This window comes from Bubalus bubalis, chromosome 11 (assembly GCF_019923935.1).
Source record: "Bubalus bubalis isolate 160015118507 breed Murrah chromosome 11, NDDB_SH_1, whole genome shotgun sequence".
In the NCBI taxonomy this organism is placed as follows: Eukaryota; Metazoa; Chordata; class Mammalia; order Artiodactyla; family Bovidae; genus Bubalus; species Bubalus bubalis.
In genome coordinates, this window is record NC_059167.1 from 90,593,609 (window position 1) to 90,600,509 (window position 6,901).

Genomic DNA, 6,901 nt, shown 5'->3' on the forward strand with positions numbered 1-6,901 from the left:
AGACCACCTGACCTGCCTCCTGAGAAATCTGTATGCAGGTCAAGAAGCAACAGTTAGACATGGAGCAACAGACTGGTTCCAATTCGGAAAGGAGTAGGTCAAGGCTGTATATTATCACCCTGCTTATTTAACTTATATGCAGAGTACATCATGAGAAATGCTGGACTGGATGAAGCACAAGCTGGAATCAAGATTGCTGGCAGAAATATCAATAACATCAGATAGGCAGATGACACCACACTTACGGCAGAAGGTGAAGAAGTAAAGAGCCTCTTGTTGAAAGTGAAAGAGAAGAATAAAAACGTTGGCGTAAAGCTCAACATTCAGAAAACTAAGATCATGGCACCTGGTCGCATCACTGCAGAGCAAATATATGGGGAAGCAGTCCCAGAATTTTTGGCGGGGGCTTTAGAACCACTGCAGATGGTAACTGCAGCTATGAAATTAAAAGACGCTCGCTCCTTAAAAGAAAATTAACCAACCTAGACAACATAGTACAAAGCAGATACACTAACCTTGTCAACAAAGCTCCATCTAGTCAAACATGTGGCTTTCCCAATAATCATGTATAGATGGGAGAACTGAACAAGTAGATGAAGGTTTAGCACTGGAAAATTGGCCGTTTGTTAACTAGCGTGTTAAAAAAGCTCTTTAAAGTCTTTTAAAAAATAAGAGTATTTAACAATTTCCATTTTATTTATTGGAAACACAGTACATGATAACGAATTTCCAATAGTTAAAAACACTTGATAACAAACCCATAAACAAAATAAACTGAGTAAAAATAAAACGCCTACATCTTCAATTAAATCACTGGTGAACTACACGATAATTCTCCAAAATCAAAAAAAAAATGCACCTTTGCAAACATTTATTCCAACACCCCCAGTTGTGCTTTTTACTTAAAAAATTAAGTCTTACTTTTAACCAACATAAATAGCCTTGCCGAAACAAGGCCTCAAAAAATTAGTTTTAGACTCAGAGTTGTTCCTCTCCACGGAAATCTTTAGTAAAAGGCGAAAGATTTATACGATCTGAAGAGAAACCAGAGTATAACTTACTGCCTTCTAATTCACAGCTCCAGTAACAGAAACTCCTAGAACAGTGAGAGTGACTAGCTAGCACCGAGAGCCAGTACCTGAACAAAAATTTCTAGATTTCTCTGTAAACAAGGGTCTAGTTTCAGAAAACATAGGTAAAAGAAAATTTGAACTTTTATAATTTTAAACGTGTACGGTGTGTAGCGCTCAGAGGGTATGCAAATAAGGCAAGTGGGCGGCCTTTCCGCTCGGGAAAGCTGTCTTCACGCAGCGCCCCTGTGTCAGCACTAGGGGGCGATGCGGCGACTGGCTGGCTGGCATCGACACGCCGCACCGAGCGGAGACCCGGGTTTTAGATGTTTTGTGTATGTGTATGTCTGAGTTTGATTTCTGTTACAGACTTTGCTGTTAAATTGAAAAAGAAAAAAAAAAAAGCAAGTGATTGGCACCAAATTCATGACCGTGGTTCCTCCCTTCGGTGGATTGAGGGTTTTCAAAGTTTGACAATTTCCTTTTTCTTGAACTGCGTGGTGGGCGCACAGGTGTTTTGTCTGTTTGTACCATGCACGTCCAAGATGTACACTCTGGAATATTCTGCCGTTTGAGAAAAATTCATAGCCGTGTCCTGTTTAAAATTGGAGCTTTGGATATTCCCAGGGGGTCCAGTGGTTTGGGCTCTAGCTTTCACTCTCTGCTGGTTCCTTTCCTGGTAGGAGAACTGAGTGAAGTCGCTCAGTCGTGTCTTTTTGCGACCCCATGGACTGTAGCCTACCAGGCTCCTCGGTCCATGGAATTCTCCAGGCAAGAATACTGAAGTGGGTTGCCATTTCCTTCTCCAGGGGATCTTCCCAACCCAGGGTAGGGGAACTAAGATCCCTCAAAATGCGCAGGCAAAAAAAAAAAAAAAAAAAAATGGCGCTTGCCGCGCTGGGTTTCAGATTTCCTGCCTCCTGATCTGATGCTACTTGTGGCGATGAAATCTTGTTATTTCAGTTTCAGACGTCGAGTCTCATCTTATTTAGAAAACAAACCAAAAAAAACCCCCATGAGCTGTACTCTCCTCTGCAGTGCTCAGGAACGGGCTCCGACAGTCTACAGAGACTCCTTAACGATTGTGGTAACTGAAAGTCTTGGGAAAGGAAATTGCAGTTCTTCTTTTATTCTTTTCTGGAGGCCGTGTCAATATTCCACTTCCCAACTTTGATACCTCTCAGCTGTCATGTTTGGTTTGCTAGTTCTTCTGCTCACAATATATTTGACATTATATTTGGTTTAAATTTGTCGAAAACAGCTTTTGGGGGTTATAATCCACTTACCACACAGTTCACCCATCTAAAGTGTACAAGTAAATAAATGGCACCCCACTCCAGTACTCTTGCCTGGAAAATCCCATGACGGAGGAGCCTGGAAGGCTGCAGTCCATGGGGTCGCTAAGAGTCGGGCACGACTGAGCGACTTCACTTTCACTTTTCCCTTTCATGCATTGGAGAAGGAAATGGCGACCCACTCCAGTGTTCTTGCCTGGAGAATCCCAGGGACGGGGGAGCCTGGTGCGCTGCCGTCTCTGGGGTCGCACAGAGTTAAACACGACTGAAGTGACTTAGCAAGTGGCTTTTAGCATATTCAGAAAGGTGCGATCATCTCCACAATAGGGTGGCGCTAGTGGTAAAGAACCTGCCTGCCAATGCCGGAGGCTTGAGAGACTCAGGTTCAATCCCTGGGTCGGGAAGATCCCCTGGAAAAGCAAATGGCAACCCATTCCAGTATTCTTGCCAGGGGAATCCCATGGACAGAGGAGCCTGGCAGGCTACGGTCCATGGGGTTGGAAAGAGTCGGATACGACTGAAGTGATTTGACACACATGCACACAATAGTGTTTTTGTTTTGTTTTGGCAGGCCTGTGAACCATATGGGATCTTGGTTCCCTAACCAGGGGTGAAACCTGCACCTCCTGTAGTGGAGGCAGGGAATCCTAACCACTGAACTGCCAGCAAAGTCCCCACAATCTAGTTTTAGAACATTTTCATCAACCCCAGAAAGGAACAGTTCCCATTAGCAGTTATTCCCCAGCTCTCCCACCCCCCAGCCTCTGCCAAATACTTTGTCTCTAAAGTGCCTATTCTAGACATTTCACACCAGTGAAAACATACAACCCCTGGCTTTTTGTGACCGGCTTCCTTCACTTAGCCTGTTTCTGAGATTCATTCACAGCATTCATTCATTCATTTGTTTTGTGATTCCTTTGTGTTCTTCCATATTTCACAGTGTGATGGGGAGTTAAAGACCCACGGAGGTGCAGCGTTCTCACCCTATGACGATAGTTACACCTCACAGGGCCTGGCCAGGGGCTCAGTCACTGAGGGGACAGGAAAAGTGTTTCTCTGCTCCTAGATTGGGGGGGGGGGACCTCTGGTCTCTCCTTCATTCTGAAAGGGTCCTGGGCAGCTTTCACTTGCTAGAGAACTACAAGGAGGGCTAACTTGTTTTTTAGCCATTCCAAGCTCCATTGATGTTTCCAGGACTTCTGACTCCAGAGGATGGACACACCTCTGATTATAAATATGGGGTTTGAGGGGCTGGAACAATTTGTTTATAGTGTGCCTGGAATTTCCATTTCTGGCAACAATTCATACTAATATGCAATGTAAGGTGGCAATTCCAAACCTGTTTGGCACCGGGGACAGCCTCATAGAAGACACTTTTTCCATGGTTGGGAGTGTGGGGGATGGTTTCATGATGATTCAAGTGCATTACACTTATTGTGCACTTTATTTCTATTATTATTACATCAGTTCCACGTCAGATCATCAGGCATTGATAAAAGGCATACTAAAAAATATAAAACATAAAAACCTTTATTGGAATTTTTTTTATTGAAATTGTGATTTGTTCTTGTCTTCTTCCTGACTCTAAAGGGAACATTTATAACACTTTCTGTTACATGTGGTGTTTGCTCCAGGTTTTTGGTTGCTAAAATTCTTCCTTAGGTTAGGCGGATGTTACATTTTACCTATATTGTTGTTAAGTCGCTCAGTCATGTTTGACTCTTTACAACCCCATGGACGGGCAGTACGCCAAGCTTCCCTGATCTTCACCATCTCCTGGAGCTTGCTCAAACTTATGTCCATCAAGTTGGTGATGCCATGCAATCATTTCATCCTCTGTCAGCCCCTTCTACTTCCTCCTTCAATTTTTCCCAGCATCAGGGTCTTTTCTAATGAGTCAGCTCTTCGTATCAGGTGGCCAAAGTATTGGAGCTTCAGTTTCCAATGAATATTCAGGATTGATTTCCAATGAATATTCAGGATCGATTTCCTTTAGGATGGACTGGTTTGATCTCCTTGCAGTCCAAGGGACTCTCAAGCGTTTTCTCTGTAACATCACACCTAAATGTATAATGAATGGGTATTTGAATTTATTCTTTTTCTGCATTTGTGGAATTATTATAGAATGCTTTTGTTCTAATCTCTTCCAGTGAGGGTCTACATTAAGAGATTAATGTTAAATCAGCCTTACCTGTTCTTATGGATTGTTCTCTAGTTCCTTTTGTTGTGGCAGGATCCCAGAGGCTACCGCTACAAGTGGCAGGTCTGAGACTTAGAGCAACACCTAATCCTTTCAGATTCTGCAGTGGAGAAGCACGCTCCTGTGCAAGGTAAATTGGGCCTCTCGGTCTCAGCTCTTGTCCCTTTCTCCTTTCTGCTGCAGCCTCTATTGACCACAAGGGGGCGCTTGCTTCCCCTTTTAGTGCTCAATTCTGCCACAAGTACCTGCGTGCTGTCCGGCGACCGCATGGACTGTAGCCCGCCGGTCTTTTCTGTTCATGGGATTATCCAGGCAAGAATACTGGAGTGGGTTGCCATTTCCTCCTCCAGGGGCTCTTCCTGACCTAGGGAGGCAACCCGCCTCTCTTGTCTCCCTCGTTGGCAGGCGGGTTCTTTACCACCTGGAAAGAAACTTTGAAAACGTAAACGTGAAGTGGCTGAATCGCGTCCGACTCTTCGCGACCCCATGGACTGTAGCCCGCCAGGCTCCTCTGTCGATGGGGATCCTCCAGGCAAGAATACTGCAGGGGGTTGTCATTTCCTTCTCTAGGGGATCTTCCCGACCCAGGGATGGGTCTCCCGCATTGCAGGCGGACTCTTGATTCTCTGCGCCAGCAGGGAAAGATACTTTAGGTGCAGAAAAATTACAAACTTTCCCCAAAATAACTAACATCAAATGCTAAAGAATCACACTAAGCAAAGAAAATAATCGATAACAGGGCTGTAACTCCAACATAGTGGCTCAAAGAAAAATAGTTTTATGAAAGTACTCTTCAATAAGATTAACTTTGGAAACTCCCTGGCAATCGAAAAGTTAAGACGCTGTGCTTTACTGCTGAGGCCCCAGGTTCAATTCCTGGCGGCTCACTCACTCATGTCTGACTCTGAGACCCCATAGGCTGTGGCTTTTTTGTCGTTCACCAGGTCTGGGAGCTTGCTCAAACACTTGTCAATTGAGTTGGTGGTGTTCTCTACGTGTTCTCTAGAACCATTTTGTTCTCTACGTTGTCTTCTTCCTCTCTACAAGATTTGATTTCCCTGGTGGCTCAGAGGATAAAGCGTCTGTTTTCAATGCGGGAGACCTGGGTTTGATTCCTGGGGTTCAAAAAGATTCCCTGGGAGAAGGAAATGGCAACCCACTCCAGAACTATTACCTAAAAAAATCCTATGGACAGAGGAGTCTGGTAAACTACAGTCTACGGGCTCACAAAAAGTCGGACACGACAGTGTGGCTTCACTTTTACAGCATTTAAAGCACAGGTGAATAACATTGAAGAAGCATCTACAAGTTACTATATTGTGATAACAACGTTTTGGAAACATATTGAAAAACCGACTTGGTTTTATTAAGCCGTGTTAACCAAAAGTGTTTTATCCATTTATTTTTACTGATTTAATGAGGTAAACAAACATCTCAAGAAACCTTTAAAGGCAAACAATTGACAAAAATCAGAAAGCCATACTATACATGCCTACCTGCTGTTATCACATAGCTAATGAATTATTAACAACAAATATATTTGACAAAATGGCATTTTATAAACCTCCCACATGAAATTAGTTCTTTCTTTTAAACAACAACAAACAGCCTCACATTAAGCAAGGCTTCAAAAAATTGGTTTAAAACTCAAAGTTGTTTCTCTCCACGGAAATCTTTAGTAAAAGGCGAAAGATTTATACGTTTTGAAAAGAAACCAGAGTATACCGCTTGTTGCCCATAATTCATTTCCAGTAATTACAACTCTTAGAGTACTGATGGTGACTATTTAGTCCCAAAGTTACTACCTGAGAAAATTTACTCAAGGAATTGTGAAAATAATATTTTCACATTTGGAAAATTAAACTAAGTAAAATTTTTTTATTAAACTCGAAAACTATTAAACTGTTTGCAGTGCATTGTGGGTATGCAAATGAGCCTGCGTGATCGCCCTTCCCCCTCGGAAAGTACTATATTCAAACCCGGCTCTGGGGCCAACTTTAAGGGCCGACGCCATGGCTTGGCTGCCTATGATTTAAACTCCGGGTTGGTCTACTAGAGACATTCTGAGTTTATCTGTTCGCACACTGGGACTTTGATATCTTTTTTTTTTTGGTATCTTTTAAATAAAATAATTTTCTGATAGTTGAGGTGGGGGCGGTCCTTGAGGATAGATAGCAAAGTAATTGTTAATATGAAGTCCAGAATAGTGGTTACTTACAGTAGGGAGTGAGGAGTGTGACTGGGGAAAGGACCACAGAGAGTTTCAAAGGTGTTGGCACTATCTTTCTTCTTAAACTGGGAGGGAGGCAGCAAGGTACCTTTTTAAAAAATTTTCT

At 43.0% G+C, this 6,901-nt stretch overlaps 2 non-coding genes across 2 annotated transcripts; both read right to left on the reverse strand.

Moving 5' to 3' along the window:
• Nucleotides 1–938: 938 nt before the first annotated feature.
• Nucleotides 939–1,054, reverse strand: LOC112577891. The gene has a single exon (XR_003102090.3). It is a non-coding gene; the product is annotated as a U5 spliceosomal RNA (small nuclear RNA).
• A 5,117-nt stretch (nucleotides 1,055–6,171) lies between these two features.
• On the reverse strand, nucleotides 6,172–6,288 carry LOC112577893. The gene has a single exon (XR_003102092.3). It is a non-coding gene; the product is annotated as a U5 spliceosomal RNA (small nuclear RNA).
• Nucleotides 6,289–6,901: the final 613 nt, after the last annotated feature.